The sequence below is a fragment of the Octopus bimaculoides genome, chromosome 5 (genome assembly GCF_046866305.1).
Source record: "Octopus bimaculoides isolate indiv1 chromosome 5, ASM4686630v1, whole genome shotgun sequence".
NCBI lineage: Eukaryota > Metazoa > Mollusca > Cephalopoda > Octopoda > Octopodidae > Octopus > Octopus bimaculoides.
Genome location: NC_142932.1, coordinates 114,631,610 through 114,651,054, shown reverse-complemented (window position 1 = coordinate 114,651,054; position 19,445 = coordinate 114,631,610). Strand labels below are relative to the sequence as shown.

The 19,445-nt window shown below is 39.9% G+C and overlaps 16 non-coding genes across 16 annotated transcripts; all 16 read left to right on the top strand.

Moving 5' to 3' along the window:
• The first annotated feature begins 770 nt into the window (after positions 1-770).
• On the top strand, positions 771-843 carry Trnaa-ugc (transfer RNA alanine (anticodon UGC)). Its single transcript has one exon. It is a non-coding gene; the product is annotated as a tRNA-Ala (tRNA).
• A 570-nt stretch (positions 844-1,413) lies between these two features.
• On the top strand, positions 1,414-1,486 carry Trnaa-ugc (transfer RNA alanine (anticodon UGC)). Its single transcript has one exon. It is a non-coding gene; the product is annotated as a tRNA-Ala (tRNA).
• Positions 1,487-1,886: 400 nt separating this feature from the next.
• Positions 1,887-1,959, top strand: Trnaa-ugc (transfer RNA alanine (anticodon UGC)). The gene has a single exon. It is a non-coding gene; the product is annotated as a tRNA-Ala (tRNA).
• Positions 1,960-2,207: 248 nt separating this feature from the next.
• Trnaa-ugc (transfer RNA alanine (anticodon UGC)) lies at positions 2,208-2,280 on the top strand. Its single transcript has one exon. It is a non-coding gene; the product is annotated as a tRNA-Ala (tRNA).
• A 1,208-nt stretch (positions 2,281-3,488) lies between these two features.
• On the top strand, positions 3,489-3,561 carry Trnaa-ugc (transfer RNA alanine (anticodon UGC)). The gene has a single exon. It is a non-coding gene; the product is annotated as a tRNA-Ala (tRNA).
• Positions 3,562-3,961: 400 nt separating this feature from the next.
• Trnaa-ugc (transfer RNA alanine (anticodon UGC)) lies at positions 3,962-4,034 on the top strand. Its single transcript has one exon. It is a non-coding gene; the product is annotated as a tRNA-Ala (tRNA).
• A 247-nt stretch (positions 4,035-4,281) lies between these two features.
• Trnaa-ugc (transfer RNA alanine (anticodon UGC)) lies at positions 4,282-4,354 on the top strand. Its single transcript has one exon. It is a non-coding gene; the product is annotated as a tRNA-Ala (tRNA).
• Positions 4,355-5,237: 883 nt separating this feature from the next.
• Trnaa-ugc (transfer RNA alanine (anticodon UGC)) lies at positions 5,238-5,310 on the top strand. The gene has a single exon. It is a non-coding gene; the product is annotated as a tRNA-Ala (tRNA).
• A 248-nt stretch (positions 5,311-5,558) lies between these two features.
• Positions 5,559-5,631, top strand: Trnaa-ugc (transfer RNA alanine (anticodon UGC)). Its single transcript has one exon. It is a non-coding gene; the product is annotated as a tRNA-Ala (tRNA).
• A 566-nt stretch (positions 5,632-6,197) lies between these two features.
• Trnaa-ugc (transfer RNA alanine (anticodon UGC)) lies at positions 6,198-6,270 on the top strand. Its single transcript has one exon. It is a non-coding gene; the product is annotated as a tRNA-Ala (tRNA).
• Positions 6,271-6,840: 570 nt separating this feature from the next.
• Trnaa-ugc (transfer RNA alanine (anticodon UGC)) lies at positions 6,841-6,913 on the top strand. Its single transcript has one exon. It is a non-coding gene; the product is annotated as a tRNA-Ala (tRNA).
• Positions 6,914-7,313: 400 nt separating this feature from the next.
• On the top strand, positions 7,314-7,386 carry Trnaa-ugc (transfer RNA alanine (anticodon UGC)). Its single transcript has one exon. It is a non-coding gene; the product is annotated as a tRNA-Ala (tRNA).
• Positions 7,387-8,426: 1,040 nt separating this feature from the next.
• Positions 8,427-8,499, top strand: Trnaa-ugc (transfer RNA alanine (anticodon UGC)). Its single transcript has one exon. It is a non-coding gene; the product is annotated as a tRNA-Ala (tRNA).
• A 1,601-nt stretch (positions 8,500-10,100) lies between these two features.
• Positions 10,101-10,173, top strand: Trnaa-cgc (transfer RNA alanine (anticodon CGC)). Its single transcript has one exon. It is a non-coding gene; the product is annotated as a tRNA-Ala (tRNA).
• An 890-nt stretch (positions 10,174-11,063) lies between these two features.
• On the top strand, positions 11,064-11,136 carry Trnaa-cgc (transfer RNA alanine (anticodon CGC)). The gene has a single exon. It is a non-coding gene; the product is annotated as a tRNA-Ala (tRNA).
• A 2,490-nt stretch (positions 11,137-13,626) lies between these two features.
• Positions 13,627-13,699, top strand: Trnaa-ugc (transfer RNA alanine (anticodon UGC)). The gene has a single exon. It is a non-coding gene; the product is annotated as a tRNA-Ala (tRNA).
• The last annotated feature ends 5,746 nt before the right edge of the window (positions 13,700-19,445 follow it).

The following is a 19,445-nucleotide window of genomic DNA, read 5'->3' as shown; positions in this document are numbered from 1 at the left end:
CTTTGCATGCGAGAGGTACCGGGTTCGATTCCTGGATTCTCCAAGCAATTGCATTTTTTTCTTATTCTCTCTCTCTCTCGGTTCAGCTCAATTATACTAAAGTGAAAATCAGCTAGTTTTTTTCGATGATTGGGGAATTAGCTCAGTTGGTAGAGCGCTCGATTTGCATGCGAGAGGTACCGGGATCGGTACCCGGATTCTCCAAACAATTGCAATTTTTCTTTTTCTCTCTCTCTTGGTTCGGCTCACTTTATTCTAAAGTGAAAATCAGCGAGCTTTTTTTGCAAAGTTTGAGAACTATCTCAGTTGGTAGAGCGCTCGCTTTGCATGCGAGAGCTACCGGGATCGATACCCATATTCTCCAAGCAAATCCATTTTTTGTCTTTCTCTCTCCCTCGGTTCACCTCCCTTATATTAAAGTGAAAATCAGCGAGCTTTTTTTTTTCAGAAGTTGGAGAATTAGCTCAGTTGGTAGATCGCTTGCTTTGCATGCGAGCGGTACCGGGATCGATACCAGGATTCTCCAAGCAATTGCATTTCTGATTTATCTCTCTCTCCCATTTCATGTCACTTATACTAAAGTGAAAATCTGCGAGCTTTTTTTGCAAAGTTGGAAAATTATCTCAGTTGGTAGAGCGCTCCCTTTGCATGCGCGATGTACCGGTATCGATACCCGGATTCTCCAAGCAATTGCATTTTTTCTTTTTCTCTCTCTCTCGGTTCAGCTCAATTATACTAAAGTGAAAATCAGCTAGTTTTTTTCGATTAATGGGGAATTAGCTCAGTTGGTAGAGCGCTCGCTTTGCATGCGAGAGGTACCGGGATCGATACCCGGATTCTCCAGACATTTGCATTTTTTCTTTTTCTCTCTCTCTCTTGGTTCGCCTCCCTTATACTAAAGTGAAAATTAACGGGCTTTTTTTTGCAAAGTTGGAAAATTATCTCAGTTGGTAGATCGCTCACTTTGCATGCGAGAGGTACCGAGATCGATACCCGGACTCTCCAAGCACATCCATTTTTTCTGTTTCTCTCTCCCAATTCATGTCACTTATACTAAAGTGAAAATCAGCGAGCTTTTTTCCTATTTTGTGGAATTCGCTCAGTTCTTAGAGCGCTTCCTTTGCATGCGAGAGGTACCGGGTACGATACCCGGATTCTCCAAGCAATTGCATTTTTTTATTTTTCTTTCTCCCTCGGTTCACCTCCCTTATACTAAAGTGAAAATTAACGGGCTTTTTTTTTCCAAGACTGGGGAATTAGCTCAGTTGGTAGAGCGCTTGCTTTGCATGCCAGAGGTACAGGGATCGATACCCGGATTCTCCAAGCAATTGCATTTTTTTCTTTTTCTTTCGCCCTCGGTTCACCTCTCTTATACTAAAGTGAAAATCAACAAGCTTTTTTTTTTCCAAGGTTGGGGAATTAGCTCATTTGGTAGAGCGCTCGCTTTGCATGCGAGAGGTACCGGGATCGATACCCGGATTCTCCAGACAATTGCATTTTTTCTTTTTCTCTCTCTCTCTTGGTTCGGCTCACTTATTCTAAAGTGAAAATCGACGAGCTTTTCTCCTATGTTGTGGAATTCGCTCAGTTGTTAGAGCGCTTCCTTTGCATGCGAGAGGTGCCTGGATAGATACCCGGATTTTCCAAGCAATTACATTTTTTTTTCTCTCTCTCTCGCTTCAGCTCACTTATACTAAAGTGAAAATTGGCGAGCTTTTCTCCTATGTTGTGGAATTCGCTCAGTTGTTAGAGCGCTTCCTTTGCATGCGAGAGATACCGGGTTCGATTCCTGGATTCTCCAAGCAATTGCATTTTTTCTTTTTCTCTCTCTCTCGGTTCAGCTCAATTATACTAAAGTGAAAGTCAGCTAGTTTTTTTCGATTATTGGGGAATTAGCTCAGTTGGTAGAGCGCTCGCTTTGCATGCGAGAGGTACCGGGATCGATACCCGGATTCTCCAGACAATTGCATTTTCTCTTTTTCTCTCTATCTCTTGGTTCGGCTCACTTATTCTAAAGTGAAAATCGGCGAGCTTTTCTCCTATGTTGTGGAATTCGCTCAGTTGTTAGAGCGCTTCCTTTGCATGCGAGAGGTACCGGTATCGATACCCGGATTCTCCAAGCAATTGCATTTTTTCTTATTCTCTCTCTCTCTCTCGGTTCAGCTCAATTATACTAAAGTGAAAATCAGCTAGTTTTTTCGATGATTGGGGAATTAGCTCAGTTGGTAGAGCGCTCGCTTTGCATGCGAGAGGAACCGGGTTCGATACCCGGATTCTCCAGACAATTGCAATTTTTCTTTTTCTCTCTCTCTTGGTTCGGCTCACTTTATTCTAAAGTGAAAATCAGCGAGCTTTTTTTTGCAAAGTTTGAGAACTATCTCAGTTGGTAGAGCGCTCGCTTTGCATGCGAAAGCTACCGGGATCGATACCCATATTCTCCAAGCAAATCCATTTTTTGTCTTTCTCTCTCCCTCGGTTCACCTCCCTTATATTAAAGTGAAAATCAGCGAGCTTTTTTTTTCAAAAGTTGGAGAATTAGCTCAGTTGGTAGATCGCTTGCTTTGCATGCGAGCGGTACCGGGATCGATACCAGGATTCTCCAAGCAATTGCATTTCTTATTTATCTCTCTCTCCCATTTCATGTCACTTATACTAAAGTGAAAATCTGCGAGCTTTTTTTGCAAAGTTGGAAAATTATCTCAGTTGGTAGAGCGCTCCCTTTGCATGCTAGATGTACCGGTATCGATACCCGGATTCTCCAAGCAATTGCATTTTTTCCTTTTCTCTCTCTCTCGGTTCAGCTCAATTATACTAAAGTGAAAATCAGCTAGTTGTTTTCGAGTATTGGGGATTTACCTCAGTTGGTAGAGCGCTCGCTTTGCATGCGAGAGGTACCGGGATCGATACCCGGATTCTCCAGACATTTGCATTTTTTCTTTTTCTCTCTCTCTCTTGGTTCGGCTCACTTATTTTAAAGTGAAAATCGGCGAGCTTTTTCTCCAAGGTTGGGGAATTAGCTCAGCTGGTAGATCGCTCACTTTGCATGCGAGAGGTACCGAGATCGATACCCGGACTCTCCAAGCACTTCTATTTTTTCTTTTTCTCTCTCCCAATTCATGTCACTTATACTAAAGTGAAAATCAGCGAGCTTTTTTCCTATTTTGTGGAATTCGCTCAGTTGTTAGAGCGCTTCCTTTGTATGCGAGAGGTACCGGGTTCGATACCCGGATTCTCCAAGCAATTGCATTTTTTTCTTTTTCTTTCTCCCTCGGTTCACCTCCCTTATACTAAAGTGAAAATTAACGGGCTTTTTTTTTCCAAGACTGGGGAATTAGCTCAGTTGGTAGAGCGCTTGCTTTGCATGCCAGAGGTACTGGGATCGATACCCGGATTTTCCAAGCAATTGCATTTTTTTCTTTTTATTTCGCCCTCGGTTCACCTCTCTTATACTAAAGTGAAAATCAACAAGCTTTTTTTTTTCCAAGGTTGGGGAATTAGCTCATTTGGTAGAGCGCTCGCTTTGCATGCGAGAGGTACCGGGATCGATACCCGGATTCTCCAGACAATTGCATTTTTTCTTTTTCTCTTTCTCTCTTGGTTCGGCTCACTTATTCTAAAGTGAAAATCGACGAGCTTTTCTCCTATGTTGTGGAATTCGCTCAGTTGTTAGAGCGCTTCCTTTGCATGCGAGAGGTGCCTGGATAGATACCCGGATTCTCCAAGCAATTACATTTTTTTTTCTCTCTCTCTCGCTTCAGCTCACTTATACTAAAGTGAAAATCGGCGAGCTTTTCTCCTATGTTGTGGAATTCGCTCAGTTGTTAGAGCTCTTCCTTTGCTTGCGAGAGGTACCGGGTTCGATTCCTGGATTCTCCAAGCAATTGCATTTTTTCTTTTTCTCTCTCTCTCGGTTCAGCTCAATTATACTACAGTGAAAGTCAGCTAGTTTTTTTCGATTATTGGGGAATTAGCTCAGTTGGTAGAGCGCTCGCTTTGCATGCGAGAGGTACCGGGATCGATACCCGGATTCTCCAGACAATTGCATTTTCTCTTTTTCTCTCTATCTCTTGGTTCGGCTCACTTATTCTAAAGTGAAAATCGGCGAGCTTTTCTCCTATGTTGTGGAATTCGCTCAGTTGTTAGAGCGCTTCCTTTGCATGCGAGAGGTACCGGTATCGATACCCGGATTCTCCAAGCAATTGCATTTTTTCTTATTCTCTCTCTCTCTCGGTTCAGCTCAATTATACTAAAGTGAAAATCAGCTAGTTTTTTTCGATGTTTGGGGAATTAGCTCAGTTGGTAGAGCGCTCGCTTTGCATGCGAGAGGAACCGGGATCGATACCCGGATTCTCCAGACAATTGCAATTTTTCTTTTTCTCTCTCTCTTGGTTCGGCTCACTTTATTCTAAAGTGAAAATCAGCGAGCTTTTTTTTGCAAAGTTTGAGAACTATCTCAGTTGGTAGAGCGCTCGCTTTGCATGCGAAAGCTACCGGGATCGATACCCATATTCTCCAAGCAAATCCATTTTTTGTCTTTCTCTCTCCCTCGGTTCACCTCCCTTATATTAAAGTGAAAATCAGCGAGCTTTTTTTTTCAAAGGTTGGAGAATTAGCTCAGTTGGTAGATCGCTTGCTTTGCATGCGAGCGGTACCGGGATCGATACCAGGATTCTCCAAGCAATTGCATTTCTTATTTATCTCTCTCTCCCATTTCATGTCACTTATACTAAAGTGAAAATCTGCGAGTTTTTTTGCAAAGTTGGAAAATTATCTGAGTTGGTAGAGCGCTCCCTTTGCATGCTAGATGTACCGGTATCGATACCCGGATTCTCGAAGCAATTGCATTTTTTCCTTTTCTCTCTCTCTCGGTTCAGCTCAATTATACTAAAGTGAAAATCAGCTAGTTTGTTTCGAGTATTGTGGATTTACCTCAGTTGGTAGAGCGCTCGCTTTGCATGCGAGATGTACCGGGATCGATACCCGGATTCTCCAGACAATTGCATTTTCTCTTTTTCTCTCTATCTCTTGGTTCGGCTCACTTATTCTAAAGTGAAAATCGGCGAGCTTTTCTCCTATGTTGTGGAATTCGCTCAGTTGTTAGAGCTCTTCCTTTGCTTGCGAGAGGTACCGGGTTCGATTCCTGGATTCTCCAAGCAATTGCATTTTTTCTTTTTCTCTCTCTCTCGGTTCAGCTCAATTATACTACAATGAAAATCAGCAAGTTTTTTTCGATTATTGGGGAATTAGCTCAGTTGGTAGAGCTCTCGCTTTGCATGCGAGAGGTACCGGGATCGATACCCGGATTCTCCAGACAATTGCATTTTCTCTTTTTCTCTCTATCTCTTGGTTCGGCTCACTTATTCTAAAGTGAAAATCGGCGAGCTTTTCTCCTATGTTGTGGAATTCGCTCAGTTGTTAGAGCTCTTCCTTTGCATGCGAGAGGTACCGGGTTCGATTCCTGGATTCTCCAAGCAATTGCATTTTTTCTTATTCTCTCTCTCTCTCGGTTCAGCTCAATTATACTAAAGTGAAAATCAGCTAGTTTTTTTTCGATGATTGGGGAATTAGCTCAGTTGGTAGAGCGCTCGCTTTGCATGCGAGAGGTACCGGGATCGATACCCGGATTCTCCAGACAATTGCAGTTTTTCTTTTTCTCTCTCTCTTGGTTCGGCTCACTTTATTCTAAAGTGAAAATCAGCGAGCTTTTTTTTGCAAAGTTTGAGAACTATCTCAGTTGGTAGAGCGCTCGCTTTGCATGCGAGAGCTACCGGGATCGATACCCATATTCTCCAAGCAAATCCATTTTTTGTCTTTCTCTCTCCCTCGGTTCACCTCCCTTATATTAAAGTGAAAATCAGCGAGCTTTTTTTTTCAAAAGTTGGAGAATTAGCTCAGTTGGTAGATCGCTTGCTTTGCATGCGAGCGGTACCGGGATCGATACCAGGATTCTCCAAGCAATTGCATTTCTGATTTATCTCTCTCTCCCATTTCATGTCACTTATACTAAAGTGAAAATCTGCGAGCTTTTTTTGCAAAGTTGGAAAATTATCTCAGTTGGTAGAGCGCTCCCTTTGCATGCGCGATGTACCGGTATCGATACCCGGATTCTCCAAGCAATTGCATTTTTTCTTTTTCTCTCTCTCTCGGTTCAGCTCAATTATACTAAAGTGAAAATCAGCTAGTTTTTTTCGATTATTGGGGAATTAGCTCAGTTGGTAGAGCGCTCGCTTTGCATGCGAGAGGTACCGGGTACGATACCCGGATTCTCCAGACATTTACATTTTTTCTTTTTCTCTCTCTCTCTTGGTTCGCCTCCCTTACACTAAAGTGAAAATTAACGGGCTTTTTTTTGCAAAGTTGGAAAATTATCTCAGTTGGTAGATCGCTCACTTTGCATGCGAGAGGTACCGAGATCGATACCCGGACTCTCCAAGCACATCCATTTTTTCTGTTTCTCTCTCCCAATTCATGTCACTTATACTAAAGTGAAAATCAGCGAGCTTTTTTCCTATTTTGTGGAATTCGCTCAGTTGTTAGAGCGCTTCCTTTGCATGCGAGAGGTACCGGGTACGATACCCGGATTCTCCAAGCAATTGCATTTTTTTATTTTTCTTTCTCCCTCGGTTCACCTCCCTTATACTAACGTGAAAATTAACGGGCTTTTTTTTTCCAAGACTGGGGAATTAGCTCAGTTGGTAGAGCGCTTGCTTTGCATGCCAGAGGTACAGGGATCGATACCCGGATTCTCCAAGCAATTGCCTTTTTTTCTTTTTCTTTCGCCCTCGGTTCACCTCTCTTATACTAAAGTGAAAATCAACAAGCTTTTTTTTTTCCAAGGTTGGGGAATTAGCTCATTTGGTAGAGCGCTCGCTTTGCATGCGAGAGGTACCGGGATCGATACCCGGATTCTCCAGACAATTGCATTTTTTCTTTTTCTCTCTCTCTCTTGGTTCGGCTCACTTATTCTAAAGTGAAAATCGACGAGCTTTTCTCCTATGTTGTGGAATTCGCTCAGTTGTTAGAGCGCTTCCTTTGCATGCGAGAGGTGCCTGGATAGATACCCGGATTCTCCAAGCAATTACGTTTTTTTTTCTCTCTCTCGCTTCAGCTCACTTATACTAAAGTGAAAATCGGCGAGCTTTTCTCCTATGTTGTGGAATTCGCTCAGTTGTTAGAGCGCTTCCTTTGCATGCCAGAGGTACCGGTATCGATACCCGGATTCTCCAAGCAATTGCATTTTTTCTTATTCTCTCTCTCTCTCGGTTCAGCTCAATTATACTAAAGTGAAAATCAGCTAGTTTTTTTCGATGATTGGGGAATTAGCTCAGTTGGCAGAGCGCTCGCTTTGCATGTGAGAGGTACCGGGATCGATACCCGGATTCTCCAGACAATTGCAATTTTTCTTTTTCTCTCTCTCTTGATTCGGCTCACTTTATTCTAAAGTGAAAATCAGCGAGCTTTTTTTTTTGCAAAGTTTGAGAACTATCTCAGTTGGTAGAGCGCTCGCTTTGCATGCGAGAGCTACCGGGATCGATACCCATATTCTCCAAGCAAATCCATTTTTTGTCTTTCTCTCTCCCTCGGTTCACCTCCCTTATATTAAAGTGAAAATCAGCGAGCTTTTTTTTTCAAAAGTTGGAGAATTAGATCGCTTGCTTTGCATGCGAGCGGTACCGGGATCGATACCAGGATTCTCCAAGCAATTGCATTTCTTATTTATCTCTCTCTCCCATTTCATGTCACTTATACTAACGTGAAAATCTGCGAGCTTTTTTTGCAAAGTTGGAAAATTATCTCAGTTGGTAGAGCGGTCCCTTTGCATGCGAGATGTACCGGTATCGATACCCGGATTCTCCAAGCAATTGCATTTTTTCTTTTTCTCTCTCTCTCTTGGTTCGGCTCACTTATTCTAAAGTGAAAATCGGCGAGCTTTTTATCCAAGGTTGGGGAATTAGCTCATTTGGTAGATCGCTCACTTTGCATGCGAGAGGTACCGAGATCGATACCCGGTCTCTCCAAGCACATCCATTTTTTCTTTTTCTCTCTCCCAATTCATGTCACTTGTACTAAAGTGAAAATCAGCGAGCTTTTTTCCTATTTTGTGCAATTCGCTCAGTTGTTAGAGCGCTTCCTTTGCATGCGAGAGGTACCGGGTTCGATACCCGGATTCTCCAAGCAATTGCATTTTTTTATTTTTCTTTCTCCCTCGGTTCACCTCCCTTATACTAAAGTGAAAATTAACGGGCTTTTTTTTTCCAAGACTGGGGAATTAGCTCAGTTGGTAGAGCGCTTGCTTTGCATGCCAGAGGTACTGGGATCGATACCCGGATTCTCCAAGCAATTGCATTTTTTTCTTTTTCTTTCGCCCTCGGTTCACCTCTCTTATACTAAAGTGAAAATCAACAAGCTTTTTTTTTTCCAAGGTTGGGGAATTAGCTCATTTGGTAGAGCGCTCGCTTTGCATGCGAGAGGTACCGGGATCGATACCCGGATTCTCCAGACAATTGCATTTTTTCTTTTTCTCTCTCTCTCTTGGTTCGGCTCACTTATTCTAAAGTGAAAATCGACGAGCTTTTCTCCTATGTTGTGGAATTCGCTCAGTTGTTAGAGCGCTTCCTTTGCATGCGAGAGGTGCCTGGATAGATACCCGGATTCTCCAAGCAATTACATTTTTGTTTCTCTCTCTCTCGCTTCAGCTCACTTATACTAAAGTGAAAATCGGCGAGCTTTTCTCCTATGTTGTGGAATTCGCTCAGTTGTTAGAGCGCTTCCTTTGCATGCGAGAGGTACCGGGTTCGATTCCTGGATTCTCCAAGCAATTGCATTTTTTCTTTTTCTCTCTCTCTCGGTTCAGCTCAATTATACTAAAGTGAAAGTCAGCTAGTTTTTTTCGATGTTTGGGGAATTAGCTCAGTTGGTAGAGAGCTCATTTTGCATGCGAGAAGTACCGGGATCGATACCCGGATTCTCCAGACAATTGCATTTTTTCTTTTTCTCTCTCTCTTGGTTCGGCTCACTTTATTCTAAAGGATCTTTTTTAAAACGGGGGCCACATTTTTCATTAACGAAACTCTTTGAAACTTGGAACACTGGTAGAATGTGTCATATAAAACATCTTTTTCTCTTAGTCTTCTTAAAAAAAAAAGAAATCCATAAATTATTCCATGTTAAAGTTGTCGTATTTCTGTAATTTCAACCAATCACTGACGTCCATTCAACTGAATAGAGTTACTGCTGGGCGGTCATAAAAATGTTATTCCCTGTGACATATTTCATCCGGTTTAATCGTAATTTATACGCATATATTGTTTATATAATAAATTACGCTGTGCGTATCTATGTGTGTAACAATTTTAGAGTTCGGATTCTAGAGTTAGGGTTAGGGTTAACAGTCTATGCCGACTACATAAACAAACGATTCTGAAACAATTAACCCTAACCCTAACCCTAACCCTAGGGTTAGGTTTAGGGTTAGGGTTAGGGTTAAAGCAAATTTAAAATGAAAAAAGCAAATAAAACGAAGGTATGGAGATTAAATACGCTTTACATCGCTTAGTGAGCCAAAGGAGTAAATGTAAACGACTGAATACTTGTCAGTGATTGGTTGAAATTATCGAAATAAGACAATTTTTTACATGAAATAAATTCGAATACAAAAATATTTTTCTGTTCTATAACACAAAATAGATAAGTATACGAAGTTTGAAAGTCTTTCGCTACCAAAAACACTACGTAAAACATTAATGAAAAATGTGAAAATCGGCGAGCTTTTTTTCCAAGGTCGAGGAATTAGCTCAATTGGTAGAGCGCTTGCTTCGCATGCGAGAGGTACTGGGATCGATACCCGGATTCTCCAGGCAATTGCATTTTTTTCTTTTTCTCTCTCCCTCAGTTCACCTCTCTTATACTAAAGTGAAAATCAGCTAGTTTTTCGATCGTTGGGAAATTAGCTCAGTTGGTAGTGCGCTCGCTTTGCATGCGAGAGGTACCGGGATCGATACCCGGATTCTCCAGACAATTGCATTTTTTCTTTTTCTCTCTCTCTTGGCTCGGCTCACTTTATTCTAAATTGAAAATCAGTGAGCTTTTTTACCAAGGTTGGGGAATTAGCTCAGTTGGTAGAGCGCTCGCTTCGCATGCGAGAGGTACTGGGATCGATACCCGGATTCTCCAAGCAATTGCATTTTTTTCTTTTTCTCTCTCCCTCAGTTCACCTCTCTTATACTAAAGTGAAAATCAACAAGCCTTTTTTTTTTTCCAAGGTTGGGGAATTAGCTCATTTGGTAGAGCGCTCGCTTTGCATGCGAGAGGTGCCTGGATAGATACCCGGATTCTCCAAGCAATTGCATTTTTTTTTCTCTCTCTCTCGGTTCAGCTCACTTATACTAAAGTGAAAATCGGCGAGCTTTTCGCCTATGTTGTGGAATTCGCTCAGTTGTTAGAGCGCTTCCTTTGTATGCGAGAGGTACCGGGTTCGATACCTGGATTCTCCAAGCAATTGCATTTTTTCTTTTTCTTTCTCACTCGGTTCAGCTCAATTATACTAAAGTGAAAATCAGCTATTATTTTTTTCGATGATTGGGGAATTAGCTCAGTTGGTAGACCGCTCGCTTTGCATGCGAGAGGTACCGGGATCGATACCCGGATTATCCAGACAATTGCATTTTTTCTATTTCTCTCTCTCTTGGTTCGGCTCACTTATTCTAAAGTGAAAATTAACGGGCTTTTTTTTTTCCAAGGCTGGGGAATTCGCTCAGTTGTTAGAGCGCTTCCTTTGCATGCGAGAGGTACCGGGTTCGATACCCGGATTCTCCAGACAATTGCATTTTTTCTTTTTCTCTCTCTCTCTTGGTTCGGCTCACTTATTCTAAAGTGAAAATCGGCGAGCTTTTTCTCCAAGGTTGGGAAATTTGCTCAGTTGGTAGATCGCTCGCTTTGCATGCGAGAGGTACCGAGATCGGTACCCGGATTCTCCAAGCACATCCATTTTTTCTTTTTCTCTCTTTCTTGGTTCGGCTCACTTATTCTAAAGTGAAAATCGGCGAGCTTTTTTTTCCAAGGTCGAGGAATTAGCTCAGTTGGTAGAGCGCTTGCTTCGCATGCGAGAGGTACCGGGATCGATACCCGGATTCTCCAGACAATTGCAATTTTTCTTTTTCTCTCTCTCTTGGTTCGGCTCACTTTATTCTAAAGTGAAAATCAGCGAGCTTTTTTTTTGCAAAGTTTGAGAACTATCTCAGTTGGTAGAGCGCTCGCTTTGCATGCGAGAGGTACCGGGTTCGATACCTGGATTCTCCAAGCAATTGCATTTTTTCTTTTTCTCTCTCACTCGGTTCAGCTCAATTATACTAAAGTGAAAATCAGCTAGTTTTTCGATCATTGGGGAATTAGCTCAGTTGGTAGTGCGCTCGCTTTGCATGCGAGAGGTACCGGGATCGATACACGGATTCTCCAGACAATTGCATTTTTTCTTTTTCTCTCTCTCTTGGCTCGGCTCACTTTATTCTAAATTGAAAATCAGCGAGCTTTTTTTGCAAAGTTGGGGAATTAGCTCAGTTAGTAGAGCGCTTCCTTTGCATGCGAGAGGTACCGGGTTCGATACCTGGATTCTCCAAGCAATTGCATTTTTTCTTTTTCTCTCTCTCTCTCTCTCGGTTCAGCTCAATTATACTAAAGTGAAAATCAGCTAGTTTTTTTCGAGTATTGGGGAAATAGCTCAGTTGGTAGAACGCTCGCTTTGCATGCGAGAGGTACCGGGATCGATTCCCGGATTCTCCAGACAATTGCATTTTTTCTTTTTCTCTCGCTCTCGGTTCAACTCACTTAGACTAAACTGAAATCAGCGAGATTTTTGCACCAGGTTGGGGGATTAGCTCAGTTGGTAGAGCGCTCGCTTTGCATGCGAGAGGTACCGGGATCGATACCCGCATTCACCAAGCAATTGCAATTTTTATTTTTCTCTCTCCCTCGGTTCACCTTCCTCATACTAAAGTGAAAATCAACAAGCTTTTTTTTTTCCAGGTTTGGGGAATTAGCTCAGTTGTTAGAGCGATCCCTTTGCATGCGAGAGGTACCGGTATCGATACCCGGATTCTCCAAGCAATTGCATTTTTTCTTTTTCTCTCTCTCTCTCGGTTCACCTCCCTTATACTAAAGTGATAATCAGCTTTTTTTTTTACAAGGTTGGGGAAATAGCTCAGTTGGTAGAACGCTCGCTTTGCATGCTATGGGTACCGGGATCGATACCCGGATTCTCCAGACAATTCCATTTTTTGTTTTTCTCTCTCAGTTGGTTCGGCTCACTTATACTAAAGTGAAAATCAGCGAGCTTTTTTACCAAGGCTGGGGAATTAGCTCAGTTGGTAGAGCGCTACCTTTGCATCCGGGAGGTACCGGGATCGATACCCGGATTCTCCAAGCAATTGCATTTTTTATTTATCTCTCACTCTCGGTTCAGCTCGCTTATACTAAAGTGAAAATCACCGAGCTTTTTTTTTCCAAATTTGGAGTATTAGCTCAGTTGGTAGAGCTCTCGCTTTGCATGCGAGAGGTACCGGGATCGATACCCGCGTTCACCAAGCAATTGCATTACTTCTTTTTCTCTCTCCCTCGGTTCACCTCCCTTATACTAAAGTGAAAATCAACAAGCTTTTTTTCTCCCTAGGTTGGGGAATTAGCTCAGTTGGTAGAGCGCTCGCTTTGCATGCGAGAGGTAACGGGATCGAGACCGGGTTTCTCCAGGCAAATTTCATTTTTTTATTTTTCTCTCTCCCTCGGTTCAGCTCACTTATACTAAAGTGAAAATCAGCTAGCTTTTTTTCCAAGGTTGGGGAATTAGCTTAGTTGGTAGAGCGCTCGCTTTGCATTAAGAGTTACCGGGATCGATAACCGGATTCTCAAAACAAATGCATTTTTTCTTTTTCTCTCTCTCTTGGTTCGGCTCACTTATTCTAAAGTGAAAATCAGCGAGCTTTTTATCCAAGGTTGGGGAAGTAGCTCAGTTGGTAAATCCCTCGCTTCGCATGCGAGGCGTACCGTGATCGATACCCGGATTCTCCAAGCATTTGCAAATTTTTATTTTTCTCACTCTCTCGGTTCAGCTCACTTAGACTAAAGTGAAAATCAGCGAGTTTTTTATCCAAAGTTGGGGAATTCGCTCAGTTGGTAGAGCGCTCGCTTTGCATGCGAGAGGTACCGGTATCGACACCCGGATTCTCCAAGCAAATTCATTTTTTCTTTTTCTCTCTCCCTCCTTTCACCTCCCTTATACTAAAGTGAAAATCAACGAGCTTATTTTTTCGAAGGTTGGGGAATTAGCTTAGTTGGTAGAGCGCTCGCTTTGCATGCCAGCGGTACCGGGATCGATACAAAGATTCTCCAAGCAATTGCATTTTTTCTTTTTCTCTCTCTCTCCCAGTTCATGTCACTTATACTAAATTGAAAATCAGCGAGCTTTGTTTGCAAAGTTGGGGAATTAGCTCAGTTGGTAGATCGATCGCTTTGCATGCGAGTCGTACCGGGATCGATACCCGGATTCTCCAAACAATTACATTTTTCTTTTTCTCTCTCTCTCGGTTCAGCTCACTTATACTAAAGTGAACATCAGCGAGCTTTTTTATCAAGGCTGGGGAATTAGCTCAGTTGGTTGAGCGCTTGCTTTGCATGCAAGAGGTGCCGGGATCGATACCCGGATTCTCCAAGCAATTGCGTTTTTTGTTTTTCTATCTCTCTCGGTTCAGTTCACTTATACTAAAGTGAAAAATCAGCGAGCTTTTTTTGGAGAATTGGGGTATTAGCTCAGTTGGTAGAGCGCTCGCTTTGCATGCGAGAGGTACCGGGATTGATGCCCGGATATTCCTAGCAATAGCATTTTTTGTTTCTCTCTCTCTCTCTCTCTCTCTCTCTCTCTCTCTCTCTCTCTCTCTCTCTCTCTCTCTCTCTCTCTCTCTCTCTCGCTCTCTCTCTCTCTTAATATATATTTCATTGTATTTTACCTCATTTTACAATATTGTCTTTCACTCATTCCGTTCACTTCCGATTTAAGATAATTCTTTTTCCTATTTGGAAGATCAAATATAAATACGAATTCATACTAAACATAGGATTTGGTTGTTTTTAGATGTTTTTCTCATTCATGTAAATGTGAAATAACATCACACATTATTGGGTGTTGGGGAATTAGCTCAGTTGGTAGGCTGCTCGATTTGCATGCTAGAGGTATCGGTATCGATTCCCGAATTCTCGAAACAAATACATATCTTCATTTTACTTGCATTTATGTATACGAGTGGATACAGCAAAGTTTCTGGCTTTGGGCAAAAGAAAATACAGGAGGATCAGTTAATTATGATTTTACTCAACATATTCCACTCTCAGATTCACACACTTATTGCAGCGTCCTTCAGTTTCTGTAAAAGAACTGGGAAGGTTGGCCCTCCAGCCAGGCCCTTCACGATACCCTTTAAATCAGATTTTTTCAGCACTCCTTCTTATATATATTTTACATTCATTTTACAATATTGTTTTTCCCATGTTCCCTTCACTTCCAACTTAAGAACATTCTTTTTCGTATTTGAAAGATCGATTACAAATATGGCCTCCTCCAAATCTAGATGCTTTACCTTTATACAAATATGAAATAACATTTCGGGTTGACAATTACTAAGTTATTAGCTCAGATAGTGGAGGACATGCTTTGTATGCCGAGAGATATCGTGATCGATACCCGGGTTTTGTAAATTATCGATTATTGTCTTTTGTTTACGTGCATTAATATATATATATATATATATATATATATATATATATATATATATATATATATATATATATATATATATATATATATATAAACAATATATGAGTATATGCATATATATGTACATGTATGTATATACGTTCATCCACATGTACATATAGATACATAACTGGGTACATGACGTGGCGAAAGAACAAGGACAAAAATGGTAAACAAAGTGCAACAAACAAGCAGGCCACATATAAACATCCCCTTCATCAGCTGCCACCATTAAAACTCCGGCGTTTCGAAGAATTTAGGCAGTACGCATCGTTAAAATGGTTCTTCCCACGAACACAAATTAAATTGTTTTCGTGGAGGGTAGTGGCGGACGGAAAACAAGACAGGAAAACGAAACGGTGAAATAAACAAACAAAAAGGTTGTACAGCCAGACGTGAAGTGTGTATGTCTCGAACGCTGTGAAGCACGTACAGGAGTGGCAAAGAAGTACGTGCGAGCTTGGTGATTCCAAGAACGAAAAGAGACAGCAGTCGCACACACGTGACCAAGGCTGTGTGAAGAGAAAGAGTAGCAGAGGGAAAAGGATGGGAGGAAGTAGAATAAAAGTGAGCAACGAGAGGTAGAGAGAGAGAGAGATATATAGTAGTAGTAACGGTGAGAGGCGAAGGACGAGTAACAAGAGATAGATAGAGAGAGAGAGAGAGAGAGAGAGAGAGAGAGAGAGAGAGAGAGAGAGAGAGAGAGAGAGAAGTAGTGACAGGTAGAGGCGAAGAACAGTAGAGGGAAGAGTGAGAGGGGGAGATAGAAATAGAGAGAGTCGCGTTAGAAAAATAGTTTAAAACTTACTGTACTGCCTTAATTCTTCGAAACGACGGAGTTTTAATGGTAGCAGCTGATGAAGAGGATGTTTCTATGTGGCCTGCTTGTTTGTTGCACCTTGTTTACCATTTTTGTCCTTGTTCTTTTGCCACGTCATGTACCCAGTTATGTATCTATATGTACATGTGGATGAACGTATATACATACATGTACATATATATGCATATACTCATATATTGTTTGTATCACGACAGAACGCACGCGTTACCTTTATACAGTAAGTTTTAAACTATATATATATATATATATATATATATATATATATATATATATATATATATATATATATGCACTGGGTGTGATATAATTATCTCATTGCAAACGTCGCCTTCTTTGATAACTTTCTGGTAAATAAATATGTCGGTTGTCTTTATTTTTTGTGTATTCACTGAATTTTATTGAACAAAATGGTTATGCGGCCCGCGAGCGTCATTCTCTCAGTTGTCTGGCCTGCTGTGAAAAAAAAGTCTGCTAACCCCTGTCTTAGAGGGACAATATATGCGTGTTTTGTGTGTGTGTGTGTTAGAGATTGAACACGAGTGCGTTTTCTCCTAGCTTTCCTTTCTTATCTCTTATCATTTGATAATTGAATGCTTTAGTTATATCTCCATGTTTAAAATTAACATAAATTAAAGCGGTTGATATATATATATATATATATATATATAGATTCAAAATTGAATATGGCACTTAAGTTTAGGCACCAGAATATAGTATGGTATTATCCAAACAATTCCAAAAACAAGGTGATCAAAAATCACAAAAAGCAACATGGATTTTAAAGGTTATTGCACTACGCACGTTTCATGCAACTCCATTTATTTAAGTAATGCGAGCATTACATTAAATGTAAAATGCAGAGCAATGTAATGCTCGCATAACTTAGATAAATGGAGTTGAATGAAACGTGCGTACTGCAATAACCTTGCAAATTCGTGTTGCTGTGGTCACCCACCAGTCTGAAATTAACAGCAGACCTTGAAACAATCCAGAGGAGATTCACAAAGAAGATTGTCTCTTTGCAACTGCTCAGCTACTGGGAAAGGCTGAAACAGCTAAGACTCTACTCCCTGGAGAGAAGGCGGGAGAGGTATGCATTAATATACATCTGGAAGATCCTGGAAGGAATTGTGCCAAATTTTGGCATTGAAAGCTACACCAATGCCAGAACGGGACGACACTGCATAGTGCCAAAGATCCCAGCAATGCCATCGCGCTTCAGGACCAGTTACTGCAACAGCTTGGGATTCAGGGGCCCACAGCTTTTTAATATTCTCCCAAAGAGCCTGAAGAATCTGCACAAAGTAGATGTAGGAGTTTTTAAATCAAAGCTGGACCTCTTCCTATCGAGAGTCCCAGATGAACCTACCTCGCGGCAGGAGGTGCAAATGAGGGTTGCTAAATCAAACTCCATTCTTCACCAAGTGCCACATATTGTAAGAGGCTCCCTGTAATAACAGTGTAGCAACATGGTGGTGCATCAGCATGGCCGCAGCTCTAAGCTGAAACTTAAATATATATATATATATATATATATATATATATATATATATATATATATATATATATATATATATATATATATATATATATATATATTTATATATATATATATATATACATGTATGTATGTATGTATATATATATATATATATGTATATGTATACATATATATGTGTGTGTGTGTGTGTGTGTGTGTGAAGGTGCATGGCTCAGTGGTCAGAGCGTCGATTTTACGATCGTGAGATTGTGAGATCGAATCCCAGACCGGGCTGCGTGTTGTGACCGATAGAATAAGTACTAGGCTTACAAAGATGTACTAGGCTAACAAAGAGGTGCTCTACTAAAGGCGGTGCCCCAGCATGGCCGCAGTCAAATGACTGAAAAGAATGAAAGAATATATATATATATATATGTATATACATATGTATCTATATATGTATATATATATATGTGTTTGTGTATGTACATATATTTTTGTGTGTGTATGTGTGTGTGTATACGCACACACACACACACATACACTAATAAATGCATTTGCTTTTGCATCTGTTTTTATTTCTTTCGTTTTTATTTGTTTCACTCTTTTTCATGCTTTTTTTTTCCTCCCTTATTATATCCCTCAAATATCTTCCGTACATAACTATTTTTATCTCGAGATTTTTTTATCACCAATTTTGCTCATGTTAACAATATACGCCCCCCACCCCCCACCCCCACCTTCGCATCGATTTTTATTTTATGACAGCTTTTTTTTTTTCTCCTTTTTGCACCGAATATACCATTCTACTAATGCAGTATTGTATTTTAACACCCTCATAAAATATAGCTGCATATTTTTTTGTACGTTTCTCTGCCTGCAAGTTTGTACACATACATAACACACACACACACACATACACACACACACACACACACACACACACACACATACACACACACACACACACACACATGTATATATATAGATATAGATATAGATATATAGATATTAATATAGATATAAACGTGTATGTGCATGTTTGCACATGTTTACGTACATATATTTATATTTGAGTGTGTATATATATATATATATATATATATATATATATATATATATATATATATATATATGTATGTATGTATGTATGTATGTATGTATGTATATATATATATATATATAATGCCCCTTATATAAATATAAACGAATATATATATATATATATACATATATATACATGTGTATATATATATATATATGTTTGTATGTATATTCTATATGTGTGTGTGTGTGTGTGTGTGTGTGTGTGTGTATGTGTGTATATGTATAAATGTATGTGTGCTTGTGTGTGTAGATTATATATATGTATATATCTGTATATAGATAGATAGATTGATAGATAGATAGATAGATAGATAGATAGATAGATAGATAGATAGATAGATAGATAGATAGATAGATAGACACTACGTACATGCATATATATAGAGAGACAGACAGATAGACATATATGTGCGCGCGCGCATATGTGTGTGTGTGTAAATATGAGTGTGCATATGTTTGAGTGTGAGGCCATACCAGTTCTCTTGTCTCCAGACAATCAGACTTTTCTTTAAAGGCATGTCAATTTTGGAGAATACTTGATTCCTAATATCATTTTCCTGTTCTCAATTGGACCATATCCTAATTGTCACCAAGCGATTCTTCAACCTTCTCTGGAAGTGTAAATAATTTCAATAAATCAAGAACTTATCATGCTGTGCTATTCAATGTACCTTTATTTGTCTGTGTTGCTGTAAGACATGCTCGTGGCCACTCTAAATTCTGTTACTTCATTGTCGCTGTACATATATGTATATATGTGTATATATATATATATATATATATATATATATATATATATATATATATATATATATATAATTTAAAGAAGAACCACCAAGATGCAATCCAAACAATGGAGGAGATCAGACAACATCAAGAAAAACGTATTCTACAAAATACTAATTTAAAAATCTACAAAATCTAAAAGAAAAGTTTATAATCCGTAAAATCTATAAAATATTAGATTAAAAATTTAATTCAATTTAGTAAGTTTATAAGAAAGAAAGTGAATTATAGACTACGCGCGTTTCGTGGCCACATAATAGTAGAAAAAATCTGTGCAATTTACAATAAATTGATCAAGATAAATTCCACTTAGAATGAAGTCTCTCTTCAGGTCTTATAAATTCAAAAATATGAATAAAATAAAATAGGAATAAAATAGAAATATCTGTACGTGTAGGAAAGCTATTATTAGTACAATACATAAAATGTCAAGG